This window comes from Salvia miltiorrhiza, chromosome 4 (assembly GCF_028751815.1).
Source record: "Salvia miltiorrhiza cultivar Shanhuang (shh) chromosome 4, IMPLAD_Smil_shh, whole genome shotgun sequence".
NCBI lineage: Eukaryota > Viridiplantae > Streptophyta > Magnoliopsida > Lamiales > Lamiaceae > Salvia > Salvia miltiorrhiza.
In genome coordinates this window covers 23,019,691-23,039,363 of record NC_080390.1, presented here as the reverse complement: position 1 = coordinate 23,039,363, position 19,673 = coordinate 23,019,691, and the positions used below count along the sequence as shown (strand labels likewise).

At 38.9% G+C, this 19,673-nt stretch overlaps 3 long non-coding RNA genes across 3 annotated transcripts; 1 reads left to right on the top strand and 2 right to left on the bottom strand.

Annotated features, from left to right (window-relative positions):
- Nucleotides 1-6,436: 6,436 nt before the first annotated feature.
- LOC131019454 (uncharacterized) lies at nt 6,437-9,738 on the bottom strand. The gene is made up of 4 exons (XR_009100261.1): nt 9,519-9,738; nt 9,395-9,430; nt 7,332-7,396; nt 6,437-6,745 (listed from the first exon to the last, which is right to left on the bottom strand). It is a non-coding gene; the product is annotated as an uncharacterized LOC131019454 (long non-coding RNA).
- Nucleotides 8,437-9,341, top strand: LOC131019453 (uncharacterized). The gene is made up of 2 exons (XR_009100260.1): nt 8,437-8,817; nt 8,917-9,341. It is a non-coding gene; the product is annotated as an uncharacterized LOC131019453 (long non-coding RNA).
- A 6,480-nt stretch (nt 9,739-16,218) lies between the features above and the next one.
- LOC131019452 (uncharacterized) lies at nt 16,219-19,312 on the bottom strand. The gene is made up of 4 exons (XR_009100259.1): nt 19,174-19,312; nt 19,050-19,085; nt 16,988-17,052; nt 16,219-16,401 (listed from the first exon to the last, which is right to left on the bottom strand). It is a non-coding gene; the product is annotated as an uncharacterized LOC131019452 (long non-coding RNA).
- Nucleotides 19,313-19,673: the final 361 nt, after the last annotated feature.

Here is a 19,673-nt window from a genome sequence, read left to right as displayed (position 1 = left end):
GGATTAGTCTATTTATTAGAGTGCAACATTTATTAGTAAATGTATTTCTTTAGAGGTCTCCTTTATTTATAAAAAAGAAAAAGAAAAAAGGCAAGTATTATTTATATTTATGTTTCTCCGCCAATTCTCCTATGAGACTAAGTGTATGGGTGAGATGATGGAGAGAATAGATGCTAAATTGGAGAGAAGGGTTGTTGAAATGCATGAACGGAGTAAGGAGCGATGGCGCAACCAACCCTTATTGGAGGAGGGATTGAAGGGAGCGGCACAATAGAATTTAAGTGAAGGCCATTAGGGCAGCGGATGAGTGTTACAAGAAGACGAAGAATAGTAGTGGTGTTGCTGTGGGGAAGGGTGTCACAAATGGAAGGATGTAGGCACGAGCTCACCATACTACCGAGAAGGGCGGCGGTGACGGTGTTGCAGTGGAGAAGGGCAGTGGTGGCATTGAGAATGTTCACTCTTTCCTCAACATAACTAAAATAGATTTGAAGTCAATTATATAATTTTATATAAAAATTGGATTATTTATTTATTTATTTTTATTTACTTATTAATCTTTGCTACATGAAAATGGATAATTTCATATATTGACTCATGATTTATTATATAGTCATGTTTAGTTATTTATTTAGTGGTGCCACATATGTAAAATAATATATATATATATATATATATATATATATATATTAAATTTTAAAGTTATTTTAAATTGAACCAACTGAAGTGAAATCCTGACTACATCACTTATTGGGATAAATGGATTTTTTTTTATAGGGAAATGATATTGTGTTTATGTTGTCTCAAATATATCTTCCAACCAAAACCTAAGTCCAACACAATGACTGCTAAACTATGAGCTGCCATATTTGATGATCTATACATATAAGACATCCCAAGCAAAAGGTCCCCTCAAACGGCCTCAATAATCTCGTAACGTCTTTTGAGAGTAATTCATCCCCTTATTCCAATCTTTCCCTCAATGGCGGACACAGGGAGAAGAAGAGGAACTTGAACCCCGACCAAGCAAATAATTTTTTTTATTTTTTGTTTTTACAAAATTGTTAAATTATCATTGTTTTGTGCAAATTAAAGTCACTATTATTGCATCAAATTATATTATAAGACAACGAAACGTAGCTCAATTCGTGAGATGCTTCTCCTCCAATTAATAGGTCGGGTTCGAGTCATCGGGGAGGAATGAGGATCCATTATTGATCCTTTTTTTAAAAAGAGAGAAAAAAGAAAATCAAATTATATTATAAAAATCTCAAATTCAAAATTTAGGAATCAAATCCTATCAAGACTTTTATCTACGTAAAACCATATTGCATGCCGCCGGTAAAAAAACATATCAACACCTCAATCAGAGTTATGTGATGATCCAAACAAAGAACAATTCCATTCACAACCTCCATAATCAACAGTTGGATGTTGAAGAACAATTTGCGAATGATGAACCCATAACTAACACTATTTTTATTACCGCTAGTTCGACATTTCCAAGCTGGTAACGCTAACGAACTCCATCACCTCAATTGCCTTAATTAACTATATCATTCTTTTTTTTTGATATATTAACATATTAAATAAAAAAAATTAAAGGTTACGCTATGGTGAACTTGAACCTAAGACCTTTGATCTTGGGCATTAACCACTCTACCGTTTGGCCAACATACATACATAAATATATCATTCCTTATACTAAACTACTTATACAAACAGAAACCATAACTTACATAAATACACATTCTTTTGTTTGAATTAACATAAATACACATTTTAGTCTTTCGGCCCTATTCTTTCCATCTCATTCTTGTTTCATGTGGGCCGACCAAAAAATATTCCTCTGTCTCCCAATTCACTTGCAAAATGGTTACAAGACTACTCCTAGGTGCACTCATTTTTTCAGCTATAAAGGTATTTTTGTCTTCTTTAATTAGATCTGATGTCTTCAAGTGTCATTTTTCTTCACCTCAGTTAACAAACAATCTTTTAACTGCAGAGTTCGTCTGATCATTGGTCCGCGAGCCCTTTGAATGGTCGAACTAGTTCTACAAAAGCATTCCCAGCACCAGATCTACTTTTCGTGTTTCCGCTCCTTGCAAGTTAGCTATATGTATGCTTGGAGGCCCCACGAGCTCTGGGTATTTGGGCTTAGTTTCTCTACTATTGAGAAGGCCCAAATACCATCCTCATCAACTGCTCCTCCCCTAGTCTGGTGGAGGCACGGTGTCTAGACTATTCAATCTATTCAGAGATTTTTTCCTTTAATGATCAGATCTGTCAATAAATTCAACAACCACCTTATCTTCTTGATGTGATGTACAATTGGCAACTTTATGTCAAATCGATGCCTTTTCAGCTTTTGAGAAAAATGGTTCACCTTCCCTTGTATCCAAGTAGTAGATTTTAGGGTACGGAACCCTATTAAATCCAGATCGTACGCTCGCGTCACTTGGTTTTGGGCGATGAATTTCACCACCATGTGTCATCATCATAGGACTCTAACTACCTTTATGAATACCCTATTGGTAGTGTTTGAAAAGGAAATTTCCCTCTCATTTGTGCTCTCACACTCTAAAATTTCAACTTTTTCTTCTTTCGATCATCCCCCCGACTTTCCTCGTTCCATCCTCCATTTTTTTGACGACTTTCTCGACGATGATCTGTAGGAAGTTGGTGTTTAATATGTCTGGGACAAGGCCAGGTACCTTTTCCTGCTTTTGATTTCCTATTTTCTCTTTTCTATTCTTTTTTTTTGTCAAAATCATTCGAGCAATTTTCTTCAATCGCTCATCCTACCTCCAAAATCTTTATTTCTTTTCTTCTGTTACTTTCTAAGCATCCATGGTTTGTACTTCCATTGAATTTAATCCTAGGTTACTATCCACGATTTTACTCGATGAAATAGACAAAATAATGAATCGTCACTACTACAGAAAAGCTAATAGACAATGGACATTGTCTATTGTCTATTAGAGAAATTGTCTGTTGTTGAAAGTGGCAGTGTCGTAGGTGCCTGAAAAAAGGTGCTCATAGACCACAGGCATTGCCTGTTGTCATAAATATCTATGACTACAGACATTGTATGTGGTCTTTAAGAGCATATAGTCTGTTGTTGTATCATTAGTATCACTATGGTTTTCGAGTAGTGTCTTAGGTGCCGATTGTCTATAGTCTTTTCTGTATACCACACTAGTTTTTGTCTGATGTTGTAGTAGAAAATCCTATTTTTAATTATTATAAATTACCTCAATTTTTGATCGGTGTCGTAAGTCCAAAAAAATCCATACCCTTTGTGACGCCTGGGGACGAAGTGCGGAGTGATCGCCGGTGCAAAAGAGGCACGGACAAGGAGCGGCTCCGGTTAAGACTTCCAAGCGGAGGGGCGCAGGGATGAACCGAAACACACCCGGACGAGAGGGATTCCAAGAATATGCAGGTATGGGACTGCATATTCCAGGAGAGCTTAAGTGATTTGATAGGTGCTACTCATATCAACAAGATGCATATTCTTTTCTGGTGCCTATACGAAAGAAACTCCAATGTTAAGTGTGCTTGGCTTGGAGCAATTTCGGGATGGGTGACCCTTTGGGAAGTTTCTCAGGGAGCGTGCGAGTGAGGACAAAACACGCTAGAAAAGACTCGTGTTGGTCTGTGGGGACAGCCGTCAAGTCTGGAGCCGGGCTGTTACAGGTGGTATCAGAGCCGAACCTCTCCCAGTACGGTGTGGTTCGGGGACAAACCAAGCGGAAGCTGGTGGGCCTGTGACGCCCGGGGACGAAGTGCGGAGTGATCGCCGGTGCAAAAGAGGCACAGACAATGAGTGGCTCCGGTTAAGACTTCCAAGCGGAGGGGCGCATGGATGAACCGAAACACACCCGAACGAGAGGGATTCCAAGAATATGCAGGTATGAGACTGCATATTCGAGGAGAGCTTAAGTGATTTGATAGGTGCTACTAATATCAACAAGATGCATCTTCTTTTCTGGTGCCTATACGAAAGAAACTCCAAGGTTAAGCGTGCTTAGCTTGGAGCAATTTTGGGATGGGTGACCCTCTGGGAAGTTTCTCAGGGAGCGTGCGAGTGAGGACAAAACACGCTAGAAAAGACTCGTGTTGGTCTGTGGGGACAACCGTCAAGTCTGGAGCCGGGCTGTTACACCCTTTTATAATATTTATATTTTTCTAAGAATATTTTTTCTAAAATTAAATATTTATTTAAAATAAGATAAAATTATTTTCATTTATAACATAATCATGATTAAAATTTCAACATTCATTACAACTCAAATTCAATTCAATCAATTCTACCACATCCATTACAAAATAAGTTAAATCCTAACAATAACTATAATTAAAATGAGTTAACATTTGTCGATCCATTACCAAATAAGTCCAATCCTAACATTCAAATGAGTTAACACTTGTTGCTCCTTCGTTCCTTCAATATGTGATGCATCAACCAATTCTTCATGAACCCGAAGGTTTCTTCATCCATTATCCCAATTGTGACGCAAATGAGAGACCAGAGGATCCTCAAACCCCTCGTACCATACCCCTCTGAAAAAATCAGGTCCCAGCAAGTCTGTGTATCCACCACATCTATTTTTTTCCAACAGATCTGCAACTTCTATCAACTCCTTTTTATTCTAAATTACCCCATTTGCGATACACACAGTTGTAACATAGCATATTCTTCTATCTGTCCATGGGGCAGATAACACATCTATGATCTTTACCCAAACCAATTCTTAAAGAAAGCTAACAATTTTTTACAGTTTCTCTTCTCTCCCCAAATATAACATAAAATTCTTAGAAAAAACCCCATCTGTTGATAAAGAATTCGCCGACAAGTACTTTGTCTTGATGTCTCACGATATGTTTTGGAGCGATTTTAATCTTTTGGTAACCACACGGTACCATGACCAAACCTTTATTAGAAAGTATATTGAGGACTCCCCTTAAAACCTCCGAGTTATAGATTTTTTTAATTAATTAGCGAAGAAGGAGCCCTTCGATATGAGGCCTTTGTCCGAATATGATAGTGCTCCAGCCGCGACGAGACTCTTTCTCACTTACCTAGCAAAGTTGATTGGTATAGCCTCTTATGTATAAGCCTTAAGTTTTGAGTTTGTTTTCCCTTTACTAACATTCATTTTTTATTTGACACAGAACCAGAATGGATAAGGAAGGTCTGATCACTGTTTTAATTAGCAACAAAACTGCAACTCACAAAGCGTAATTGCAGTAATAAATAGTAAGCAGAGTATCGTCTCCACAGAGACTGAAAATCGAAATAACCCTAGCTATTCCCTAAACAAATCACAGTAGACAAGCAAACAAAATAAGAAGAAGATTTAACTAAAGCTAAATTCAAACAGCAGCAAATAAAATTCAAGAGAAAAATTCAAATAATGAAAACAACTGATCCTAGGGTAGTAAATTCATTAACTAAATCCACATAATCAATCTATTAATCCTATTAACCAATTTAATCTAGTTATGATGAGAGATCACTTAATTAATCAATTACTCTCGCTAGAGCAGTAACGATCGTAGATTAGTAAATTCTCTATCTCTGGTAGGTCTCAAGAAAATCTACTAACTCTCAAAAGCACATAAGAATAGCTCTCTATGATCCACCTATCTCCGATAGGTCTCAAGGTTAAGATCATATCTTACATTCCTGAATTCGCTACACAGTTATCTCCGCTAGGTCTAAAACCGAATAGTTACACATGCAAACTATTGATTAGATAATTTACACGAATTCAAGCACCAAGAATTATGAATCATAAATTGGAAGACAAATATGTATTAACAAATTAATCACATGAATTCAATTAACTATTTACAAACCCCAGAATCAGAAAAAAAAAAAAAAAACTAGCCAGACATAATGAAATAAAATAGAAACATAATTAAAAAGAACGCAATTGTAAAAACTGAATTATATAAAATTAGAAATAAAATGATTGTAACGGCTTGAATCTTCAATCTTGCAGAAATCCAATCCAAGCCTTCAAAACTGGAAAGCAAAAATAATCTAAAGCTATGAAACTGAAAAATAAGGCTGGGAACCCTAGATAGGTCAAAAGAAGACCTATATATAGTGTCAGGGTAAAACCCAGTACAAAAAATTGGAAATAACTGATAAAAACGTAAAAGACTGAAAAAACGTGGAGAAAACGATGCCCTGATCGGCGACCGCCGATCAAGTCGTCGAATTCCTTCATAAAAATTCCTAAACTCGACGACTGCCGAGTTTCCACCTTCGTGCCTTAAATTCGTCCAGAGATATCGGCAATCGCCGAGTTGGTCGTCGAGTTCCTTCATCAAAATTGCCAAATTCGGCGGTCAACTTGTCACAGCCCACTATCCCAATGACGGGTTAACCGGGGTTATGACTTGGGTGAACAATAAGAAATGGAAATTTAAAAGGGATTTACTAAATAACCAACATTAATAACAACAAACTAGTGGTATATATATATATATATATATATATATATAACCACTTGGGTAATTAACAAATGAGCCAGCCATAACGACTAAACCCCAAATGAAAGTTAAACAAAATGAAGGAGTAATAAGTTCCACAATACGATAACAAATTCAGAGTGTTTGCAGCGGAAAAACGTGTGAGTTATGCATATGGAGATGCATACTCAAGGTTTCATTACATAAACATCAAAAGGGAAATCCGCTCAACACCGATCCATTCCATCGCCTGCTCAACCTGCACATTTAGAAATACATGCAGGGCTGAGTATAAAAATACTCAGTGACATAAGCCGAAAATACAACATGCATACATATATAAATTGAACTGCCATAACAGTAACACACAGGGGTTTTCATAAATGACCTGCGCTTACTAAAACATTTCGTTCATTTTCATAAAGGTGGATGCATCCCATTTTCAGTCTATATGATCCATATCTGCCCTTTCTATCACGCGCCTGGAAGGAGGCCTCCTTACCACGGACGCCAAGACCGGTCGCAAGCGACTCGCGGTCTCCATGAGTGTACACGTTAACCCTAGCTAGCGACCTTTGTCTAGCATAGGATCCCAATTGGATTTCCTTTAAAGTTGGCGAACCAACACAGATAGGATACATATAAAAACATAAACATTTTGGCAGTCAATCATTTCATAAACATTTCATTTTCATAACATTTTCATTTTCATAAAGGGCATTGAACATATAAGCATTTTATAAGAACTGAATAAATAGTCAAAACATATCATGCATATATATTCGCATATGAGGCCTACGTCACGCAGGGGATCTCTATATACGTAATAATAAAATAATGCCCACCTCAATTGTTCTTAAAGCTGGCGTGGAGTCGTTTCTTCTTCTGCTTCACTTTCTGTCGCACGGACCTTCATTGATGAAGAGTCGATAAGTTCGTGAAGAAATTGTCATAAGACAAAGTCTAATTCTACGTGCCTAAGGTATCTTTTAATGTTTTAGGGTTCTAGCATCCATATTAATCTCGTTTCATTCAATCAATAAAATGTAACCAATTATCATGTAACTATCATATAGGTTCGAACCCATTTGTTCGAACATCAACATGTACATAATCCATAACCTCCCTCTACACCCGTCATTTAGTCAAGTACTCCATCAATTAAGAACAAGCCATATTTTATCACCCTGAAAATTTAATCATTATAAATCATGCTTTCTCATACTTCGCACATTTTCATCACTTAAATAAATAAATCATTTATAAACACATGCTTAGTAATTTAATATCTCAATTAAATCTCAAGCTCATTTGATAAAGTAAATCATATACTTAATCATTCTATAACACAATTCCACATTTTTTTTTTATCATGTAAATAAATAAGAAATTCCATTACTCATTTATAAATAATAAAACATTTTAAAATCCATTGAGATGAAATAAAACATTTTAACCATTTAAAAAAAAAAATCCATACTCGTAAGCTTTGAAAATAATTTTATCATATAATAAATGGGGCTTAATCCCAAAATATTTGCTTTAAAGTCCATTAATAAATTTAGATAAAAGAATGGACTTCGTTTAGAATAAATAATCCCAACTTTAAATATTAAAATTTAAATCAAGAGATTTAAATTCACAAAAATAATTTAGTGAAAATTCAAACATTTTTTTTTTTTTAAGAAATAAGGCCAAAAATTCGTAGGCTTTATTAATCAATTAACAGTTCAAAACTTAATTAAAATGAGCCTCAATCAATTTAAATAAATACCCAACATAATTTAAAATAAAAATGGGCCAAGTACATTTTATTAAATAAAAATCGGCCCATTCCCTTATTTAAAATTTTCGGCCCAGCTAGCAAGAAGGGCTTTGAGCCCAATTAAATTCTAACCCTAACATAACACACATATATCACACACACAAACACATAACATACGCACACACACAGCCACTCTCACTCTCCCTCTCGGCTCTCTCTCTCGCCTCTCTTACTCTCACTCGGCTGAGGGCGGCGCCGCCTCCGGCGCGCCTCCTCGCCGTCGCCTCGTCCCCTCTCTTTTCACTCCCTCGGTCTCCTCTTCCCACTCTCTCGCTGGTACAGTCGCCTCCGCCTCCACCATGGCAGAACACGGCTCTCGCCGGTTGCCATCGTTTCTCGGCCGTCCTCGGCCTTAAGGTAGGTCGGCAGAGACCATTCCGCCGCTGCATGTGCCTTCTCCGGCCGTTGTGAAAAGCCGAGCGTCGCCGCGCCGCTTCCCCCGTTCTCCGCCGTCTCCGCCATGGCCGGAATCGTGGTGGATGGCCGAGCCTTGCCTCGCCGTGAAGGTAGGCTCCAGATCTGAGCTCCCTTTTCCTCTCCTTTCTATTTTAAAAAAAAAAACAGATCTGAACTCCTCCCTTTTCTCCTCTTTTCCGGCCGAACAGAACCGCCGTTCGTGTCGCTGCGCCGCTGCTTCCGCCGCGTCGCCGGAAAAGATAAGTCTCTCCCCCTTTTCTCTTTTTTTTTTTTTATTTTTATTTTAAACTGAAATCCTAACCATCTCTCTTTCTACCCTCTTCTCTCTCGTTTTTGGCAGGACAAGGGCTAGGCGGCTGTGCCGCCGCCGTTGCCGGCGTCGAGCAGCTACCGGCTGCTCATACCCTTCTCACTATTCCCGGTTACACACTCAAGACAGAGACACAAAAAGGCCCAATTTCAGTCCAGATTCACAAGTATAGCAAAGCTAGGGTTTTGTTTAGAAATCTGTTCTTTCATCATTCATTTATCATTTTCTTAGCAAAAATCAAACCTTGTAAATGTAATAGCTTAGAAAATATATTAACATGTGTGCGTGCGTATTCTTCTGTTCTTTGATGCTTGAATCGAAATTAACAAGATGAAGTAGGGAGAAATTGGAGTAACCTCGATATGAGGGGTGGTGTTGGCAATAGTTCGATTCTGCAATTTGTTGATCACAAAGTAAGAATGAATTTTTTTGAAATTGAAACTGGAAGATTAATGAAGAGTAAGACATTTAATTACCTACCTTCTTGATTTGGAATTTGAAACAAACTTGATAATTTCTTTGAAGGACCCGTGAGGAGTAGGAGGAAAGAAAATGGTAATTTAGAAGATTAGAGAGAGAGGATTTCTTAATGAGGAATCTGCAAGATGTAGTGCTGAATATGTAATGTAGTGGTGGAGAAATAAAAAAAATGAAGTGTGTGGAGAGTTAGGTGTATTGGTGGGGAGCAAAGGGTGGTGGTTGAAGAGGTGGAAAGCATGGCTTTAGCAAAGTTAAAGAAAAGGAGTTGATAATATAATTAGATAGTGGAAGATACTATCTTAATCATAATCTTCCTCTTAAAGCCAGCAAATTAGATAGTGAGCTTATATGCAAAGATTTCTTCCTGTACTTAGAAAAAAATCAATTACTGCATTGATTGATAGTGGTGGTGGAAGTTCTAATTGTAAATAATAATAAATCTTTAGGTCTTGGTTACTCAGTGCATCTACTATTTAATCGCGTGTTTGCAATCAAATACTGGCTTCTGCTTATTATTCGTGTATAAATTAAATACGTAGATTTAATTCACTTTACAAGCCGCTCAAACCACTAATTAAACTTGTGCACCATATTTATAAAGATCCTTTAAATCTCAAATGGATTTAAATAACAATAAGAATTAAGCACATCAGATAAATCAAATCAGTTTTATTATTAATGGATGCCGAACCCTAATTATTAAATCTTAAATCAGTGATTAAAAACTGGGATATGACATACTATCCCCCTTAAAATAAATTTCGTCCCGAAATTTGTACCTCAGGAAATAATTCTGGGTATTTCTCCTTCATGCTAGACTCGAGTTCCCATGTCGCCTCTTCTTGATCATGGTGCTTCCAAAGGACTTTTACTAAGGGTATCGATTTATTCCTTAGTACTTGAATCTTCCGATCTAAAATAGATTCGGGTCTCTCTTCATAGCTCATATCTGGGCTAAGGATAACGTCGTCTCTTTGGATCACGTGTTTTGGATCATAAACATATTTTCTCAACTGCGACACATGAAACACATTATGCACATTCCCAAGGCTTGGCGGCAACGCCAGCCTGTAAGCTACCGGGCCCACCCTTTCTAGGATCTCATAGGGTCCTATAAAACGGGGTCTAAGCTTACCCTTTACGCCAAATCTTGTAATCCCTTTAGAGGGAGAAATCTTCAAAAAGACTTTATCCCCACACTCAAACTGCAAGTCGGTTCGACGTTTGTCGGCATAAGACTTCTGTCTATCTTGGGCCTCTTTAATACGCTGTCGAATCTGACGGACGATTTCAATCATCTCGCCTACTGTATCTGGCCCCAAGATTCTTCTTTCGCCGACTTCATCCCAGTAAAGCGGCGATCTACATTTCTTCCCGTATAACGCCTCATAAGGTGCCATGGCGATAGTTGCTTGATAGCTGTTGTTGTAAGCAAATTCGATTAGTGGCAACACACGCTCCCAATCTTCTCCTCTATCTAGCACAACAGTCCTTAACATATCTTCTAGCGTTTGAATTGTCCTTTCGGACTGACCGTCGGTCTGCGGGTGGAAAGCTGTGCTGAAATTCAACCTTGTTCCCAATTCCTTCTGCAAGCTTATCCAGAATCTGGAGGTAAACTTAGAATCTCTGTCGGACGTGATTGTCTTCGGCACCCCATGTAAACGCACGATCTCCTTGATGTAGAGTTGGGCTAACTTATCTGATCTATACGTGATAGGGATAGGCAGAAAGTGTGCACTCTTTGTGAGTCTGTCTACAATGACCCATATTACCGTGTTACCTCGTCTTGTTTTTGGCAATCCTGTAACAAAGTCCATTGCAATATCGTCCCACTTCCATTCTGGAATTTCCAAAGGTTGTAGCTCGCCGTAAGGTCGTTGGTGTAAAGCCTTTACTTGCTGGCAAACTAGACACTTTTCGACGAATAAAGCCACGTCTCGTTTCATTCCTTCCCACCAGAAATTTTCTTTTAGATCTTGATACATCTTAGTGCTTCCCGGGTGGGCGACATAAGGAGTGTCATGGGCTTCGCTCATGATCTTGTTCTTGAGTTCTTCGTCATGAGGGATGCATATTCTCCTCTCAAAGAAAATAGCATTATCGGCTTCTTCGTGGTAGTTCTTAAGATTTCCTTCTCTTATCTTAGCTCGTAATTTCTCCAATTTATCATCCTTCCTTTGAGCTTCTACCACCAATTTCCTCAAATTCGGTATAATCGCGACCACCCCCGCTATTGTAGCAGGTGGGTTTATCACCTCTAATTTCATCCTATCAAAATCTCGTATGAGCTCTTCTTCCTTTGTAAGGATGTATCCCAGTTTCAATGGGACCTTGCGGCTCAATGCGTCGGCTACTACATTGGCCTTCCCCGGGTGATAATTTATACCACAGTCATAATCTTTTACTAATTCGAGCCACCTTCGCTGTCTCATGTTGAGATCTTTTTGCTCGAAGAAGTACTTCAGACTTTGGTGATCAGTGTAAATCTCACACCTGACACCATATAGATGATGTCTCCAAATTTTTAGTGCGTGCACTACCGCCGCTAGTTCAAGATCATGGGTCGGATAATTCAATTCGTGTGGCCTAAGTTGCCGCGATGCATATGCAATCACTTTGCCTTCCTGCATCAAAACGCATCCTAGTCCGTTCTTTGATGCATCCGTGTAGACCACATACTCCTTGTCTGGTTCCGGAATTGTTAGCACTGGCGCTGTAGTTAGCTTTTCCTTGAGCAGCTGAAAACTTTCTTCACACTCGTTAGTCCATGTGTATTTAATTCCCTTTCGGAGCAATTGCGTCATCGGCCTTGCTATCTTGGAAAATCCCTCAATGAATCTTCGATAGTAGCCAGCCAATCCCAAGAAACTTCTGATCTCGTTTGGGGGTAGTTGGCGACTTCCATCCTTGTACTGCTTCCACTTTGGCGGGGTCCACCTTAATACCTTCTGAAGACACAATATGTCCCAGAAATGTAACTTCTTTGAGCCAAAACTCACATTTGTTGAATTTGGCAAAAAGGCGTTCATCCCTAAGAGTTTGCAAAACAGTTCTCAGATGTTCCCTGTGTTCTTCTTCATTCTTGGAGTAAATGAGGATATCATCAATAAACACCAAGACGAATTTATCCAAATAAGGATGAAATACTCTGTTCATGAGGTCCATGAACACAGCTGGTGCATTTGTTAGTCCGAACGGTACAACTACGAACTCGTAGTGACCATATCTTGTTCGGAAAGCCGTTTTGGGTATATCTTCATGTCTAACCTTTAACTGATGATACCCAGACTTCAAATCGATTTTGGAGAAAACACCCGCGCCCTTGAGTTGGTCGAATAAATCATCAATTCTTGGCAATGGATACTTGTTCTTAAGCGTTAGCTTGTTCAGCTCTCGATAATCGATGCACAATCTCAAGGTTCCATCTTTCTTCTTGACAAACAGTACCGGCGCTCCCCATGGGGACACACTAGGCCTGATGAAGCCTAGGTCCAGCAACTCTTGTAACTGGATTTTCAACTCTTCCAATTCCTTCGGGCCCATTCTGTACGGTGCTTTTGATACCGGCGCCGCTCCTGGCTCTAGATCGATGGTGAATTCCACTTGTCTGTCAGGTGGTAATCCTGGCAAATTTTCTGGGAAAACATCTTGAAAATCCCGCACGATCTCTACATCTTCCATTGTCTTTTCGGTCTCAATTCCCCCGTTCAGGTATACGAGGAAGGCTTGGCAGTCTTTCTTGTTCATCATCTTCCTTGCCTGTAAAGCTGAAATAGTCGGCACTCTGTTCCTCCTGCATATTCCGTGGAAACTCAAAGCGTCCCTTCCTGGAAAGTTGAAAGCGATTCTCCGCTCTTGGCACAATATCGTGGCATAGTTCTCCGCTAGCCAGTCCATTCCCAGGATTATATCAACGTCCTCCATCGATATAACATGCAAGTTGTTTGCTATAACCTTAAACGATCCTATGGTCAGTTCTAGGTTCGAGCAAGCATGTGTTACTACTGTTATTCCTCCTATTGGTGAAGAAATTCTCAAGTCCTGATTAGTCTTTTCAGGTTGGAGCTTTAAAGTTTTTACACATACACTTGCAATAAAAGAATGCGAGGCACCCGTGTCGAACAGAAGTATAACAGGTGTGTCAAGTAATGTGCCCATACCTGCCAAATTCCCTTGGTTGTTTCCTTGCTTATTCTTGTGCAAGGCATAGGCTCTTGCCTGTGGAATTTGCGGTGGACGTATCGCAGGTCGATGTTGTTGCTGTGGTGGTGGGTAGAGTAGTTGTTGGCCTTGAATAGCCCTGAGTGGTTGTACTTGGCTTGGCTGATTTGGCCCTCTCATTCCTCCTTGAGGTTTTCCTTGGCAGTCTCTGGCAAAATGGCCCTTCTGGCCACACTTAAAGCAGGTATTGCTGCCAGCCAAGCATATGCCGTGATGTGACTTGGAGCATTTGGGACACATAGGTGCCCTGAGCTGGCCCTGATTGTTTCCAGCTGATCCTGGATTGACTGGTCGTCCTTGCCATTGCCCTTGTGGCATCATGTTTCCTTGCCATGGCCTCTTGTTATCTTGGTTGTTGTAGTAACCCCTATTATTGTTGTTGTTGCCATCCCATTTTCTCTTCCCACGATCGTTGTTTCCCGAAGCTTGAGTCTGGGTTGGGCGGTCTTCAGGCATTGCTGCTTCAACATCCAGGGCTCTACTAAGTGCCTCAGAGTGGGTGAGATTACCATGACCAGCAAGCGCCATCTTGATCTCATGCCTAAGGCCTGAACGAAACTTCTCGGCCATCTTTTCATCAGTGTCGATCAGATGAGGGGCATAGCGAGACATGTCGCAGAAAGCGCGATCGTATTCCGTCACGGACATCTTGTTTTGTTTCAGATTGAAAAACTCTGTCTCTTTCTTCTTTCTGTAGCTCTTAGGAATGTATTTATCGTAGATCTCCGTCTTGAAGTCTTCCCAAGTCAGGTTTTCCAATTGTTCGAGGGTCATTGCCCTCTTCTTGGTTTCCCACCAAAAATCTGCCGACCCAGTTAGTTGGAATGCAACACAAGAGAGTCTCTCTTGGTCAGAACAGTAAAGAAAGTCAAAAATCCTTTCCATTGCTCTAATCCAGATTTCGGCATCAGTCGGGTTGCCGGTCCCGTTGAATGTTGGCGGGCTCTGTTTAAGAAAAAGTTCCTCAACCCTTCGTGGGGGTTCGTTTGCGGTTCCCACATTGTTTCTTGGGGCTCTTCTGGGAGGCATTCTGTGCTTCAAAAATAAAAGATCCTCAGTATATTCCTTACCTCAATTCATAACATATTCCTCTTGATTTAATCATGAAAGCATCATAACAAAACATCTAAATCCTTATTGATCACAAGAGGGTACTAGGACAACTCAACAATTGTAAGGCTCAATTCTTGAACGATATCAAAACAAAGTGGTGCAGAAAAATTTGTTGAGAAACTCAAACGAATAACCAGATGGTAGAAAGGAGTAACCAATAGGTCGAACAAAATGATCTAGAGTAAAAACTCATCTGGCTTTTCAACCGAAAGTTGAAACACATGGGTTTTCAACCCAAAATACGTCTACTGATATTTGGATCATGTGGACTGGCTAGGTCCAACATCATCACCTCCCAATCACACGGAAAACATCATCCCAAACTTAAAAAGCCGTGGACAACTATTCATAATAATAAAACTTAAGTTCGTACTGACAAACCAAAAGCTTAATTTAAAGTTCTATGTCCCATTGAACTCAAACCCCCACGTATAACATGTACACAAATATATACATATATATAGGCAAAGCATACTGTTCTTAAAATCTATCGTGTACTAAAAGTCGATTCGGTGTTCCATCGCGTGTGAACATTTGAACGTAGAGACTATGCTCAAACCCTTGATGCAGCGTTTGCCTTGAATTCGTCTTGTATCATCATCCTGTGTTTTTCCTTCAACGCGTACATGTCTTTTCATTCCTCTTTGTAGTTCAAAAGAACCATTGTTTCATTGTGGAAGCTGAAATGCTCTAAGTTCTTTTTCATTCTTCTACATCATCACCTTAAGAATCTAGATTGTAGAGATATCCTACTAATCCAGCAGTCTATGTTCTTTTAGAATCATGATCATGCAACTTATAGCAATCTATGTTTTCTGGGGAAAGCATGTGTCAATTCTCTATCATTCTTCTTATCATAACATCATAACTGCAATGATATGCCATGAAAGGCAAAACATTCAACATTTCAATGAAAGGCAAAACATTCAACATTTCATCATAGCATGCTCTTTACATAAACATTTTCATGAAACAGTTTAGAATAATAACATCTTTAAAACATTGTAACTGCAGTTACCTTTTTCCTTGATTGAGCACGATGCAATGGAGTGTTGAGCGGTGTCGTATGATCCCACATATGTCAAGTGAATCAAACTAGACATGACTTTTTAGAAAATGGTTTCTAAGGCCAGAGCAAACGAACTGCTCTGATACCACTCTGTCACAGCCCACTATCCCAATGACGGGTTAACCGGGGTTATGACTTGGGTGAACAATAAGAAATGGAAATTTAAAAGGGATTTACTAAATAACCAACATTAATAACAACAAACTAGTGGTATATATATATATATATATATATATATATATATATATATAACCACTTGGGTAATTAACAAATGAGCTAGCCATAACGACTAAACCCCAAATGAAAGTTAAACAAAATGAAGGAGTAATAAGTTCCACAATACGATAACAAATTCAGAGTGTTTGCAGCGGAAAAACGTGTGAGTTATGCATATGGAGATGCATACTCAAGGTTTCATTACATAAACATCAAAAGGGAAATCCGCTCAACACCGATCCATTCCATCGCCTGCTCAACCTGCACATTTAGAAATACATGCAGGGCTGAGTATAAAAATACTCAGTGACATAAGCCGAAAATACAACATGCATACATATATAAATTGAACTGCCATAACAGTAACACACAGGGGTTTTCATAAATGACCTGCGCTTACTAAAACATTTCGTTCATTTTCATAAAGGTGGATGCATCCCATTTTCAGTCTATATGATCCATATCTGCCCTTTCTATCACGCGCCTGGAAGGAGGCCTCCTTACCACGGACGCCAAGACCGGTCGCAAGCGACTCGCGGTCTCCATGAGTGTACACGTTAACCCTAGCTAGCGACCTTTGTCTAGCATAGGATCCCAATTGGATTTCCTTTAAAGTTGGCGAACCAACACAGATAGGATACATATAAAAACATAAACATTTTGGCAGTCAATCATTTCATAAACATTTCATTTTCATAACATTTTCATTTTCATAAAGGGCATTGAACATATAAGCATTTTATAAGAACTGAATAAATAGTCAAAACATATCATGCATATATATTCGCATATGAGGCCTACGTCACGCAGGGGATCTCTATATACGTAATAATAAAATAATGCCCACCTCAATTGTTCTTAAAGCTGGCGTGGAGTCGTTTCTTCTTCTGCTTCACTTTCTGTCGCACGGACCTTCATTGATGAAGAGTCGATAAGTTCGTGAAGAAATTGTCATAAGACAAAGTCTAATTCTACGTGCCTAAGGTATCTTTTAATGTTTTAGGGTTCTAGCATCCATATTAATCTCGTTTCATTCAATCAATAAAATGTAACCAATTATCATGTAACTATCATATAGGTTCGAACCCATTTGTTCGAACATCAACATGTACATAATCCATAACCTCCCTCTACACCCGTCATTTAGTCAAGTACTCCATCAATTAAGAACAAGCCATATTTTATCACCCTGAAAATTTAATCATTATAAATCATGCTTTCTCATACTTCGCACATTTTCATCACTTAAATAAATAAATCATTTATAAACACATGCTTAGTAATTTAATATCTCAATTAAATCTCAAGCTCATTTGATAAAGTAAATCATATACTTAATCATTCTATAACACAATTCCACATTTTTTTTTATCATGTAAATAAATAAGAAATTCCATTACTCATTTATAAATAATAAAACATTTTAAAATCCATTGAGATGAAATAAAACATTTTAACCATTTAAAAAAAAAATCCATACTCGTAAGCTTTGAAAATAATTTTATCATATAATAAATGGGGCTTAATCCCAAAATATTTGCTTTAAAGTCCATTAATAAATTTAGATAAAAGAATGGACTTCGTTTAGAATAAATAATCCCAACTTTAAATATTAAAATTTAAATCAAGAGATTTAAATTCACAAAAATAATTTAGTGAAAATTCAAACATTTTTTTTTTTTAAGAAATAAGGCCAAAAATTCGTAGGCTTTATTAATCAATTAACAGTTCAAAACTTAATTAAAATGAGCCTCAATCAATTTAAATAAATACCCAACATAATTTAAAATAAAAATGGGCCAAGTACATTTTATTAAATAAAAATCGGCCCATTCCCTTATTTAAAATTTTCGGCCCAGCTAGCAAGAAGGGCTTTGAGCCCAATTAAATTCTAACCCTAACATAACACACATATATCACACACACAAACACATAACATACGCACACACACAGCCACTCTCACTCTCCCTCTCGGCTCTCTCTCTCGCCTCTCTTACTCTCACTCGGCTGAGGGCGGCGCCGCCTCCGGCGCGCCTCCTCGCCGTCGCCTCGTCCCCTCTCTTTTCACTCCCTCGGTCTCCTCTTCCCACTCTCTCGCTGGTACAGTCGCCTCCGCCTCCACCATGGCAGAACACGGCTCTCGCCGGTTGCCATCGTTTCTCGGCCGTCCTCGGCCTTAAGGTAGGTCGGCAGAGACCATTCCGCCGCTGCATGTGCCTTCTCCGGCCGTTGTGAAAAGCCGAGCGTCGCCGCGCCGCTTCCCCCGTTCTCCGCCGTCTCCGCCATGGCCGAAATCGTGGTGGATGGCCGAGCCTTGCCTCGCCGTGAAGGTAGGCTCCAGATCTGAGCTCCCTTTTCCTCTCCTTTCTATTTTAAAAAAAAAAAACAGATCTGAACTCCTCCCTTTTCTCCTCTTTTCCGGCCGAACAGAACCGCCGTTCGTGTCGCTGCGCCGCTGCTTCCGCCGCGTCGCCGGAAAAGATAAGTCTCTCCCCCTTTTCTCTCTTTTTTTTTTTTTTTTATATTTTAAACTGAAATCCTAACCATCTCTCTTTCTACCCTCTTCTCTCTCGTTTTTGGCAGGACAAGGGCTAGGCGGCTGTGCCGCCGCCGTTGCCGGCGTCGAGCAGCTACCGGCTGCTCATACCCTTCTCACTATTCCCGGTTACACACTCAAGACAGAGACACAAAAAGGCCCAATTTCAGTCCAGATTCACAAGTATAGCAAAGCTAGGGTTTTGTTTAGAAATCTGTTCTTTCATCATTCATTTATCATTTTCTTAGCAAAAATCAAACCTTGTAAATGTAATAGCTTAGAAAATATATTAACATGTGTGCGTGCGTATTCTTCTGTTCTTTGATGCTTGAATCGAAATTAACAAGATGAAGTAGGGAGAAATTGGAGTAACCTCGATATGAGGGGTGGTGTTGGCAATAGTTCGATTCTGCAATTTGTTGATCACAAAGTAAGAATGAATTTTTTTGAAATTGAAACTGGAAGATTAATGAAGAGTAAGACATTTAATTACCTACCTTCTTGATTTGGAATTTGAAACAAACTTGATAATTTCTTTGAAGGACCCGTGAGGAGTAGGAGGAAAGAAAATGGTAATTTAGAAGATTAGAGAGAGAGGATTTCTTAATGAGGAATCTGCAAGATGTAGTGCTGAATATGTAATGTAGTGGTGGAGAAATAAAAAAAATGAAGTGTGTGGAGAGTTAGGTGTATTGGTGGGGAGCAAAGGGTGGTGGTTGAAGAGGTGGAAAGCATGGCTTTAGCAAAGTTAAAGAAAAGGAGTTGATAATATAATTAGATAGTGGAAGACACTATCTTAATCATAATCTTCCTCTTAAAGCCAGCAAATTAGATAGTGAGCTTATATGCAAAGATTTCTTCCTGTACTTAGAAAAAAATCAATTACTGCATTGATTGATAGTGGTGGTGGAAGTTCTAATTGTAAATAATAATAAATCTTTAGGTCTTGGTTACTCAGTGCATCTACTATTTAATCGCGTGTTTGCAATCAAATACT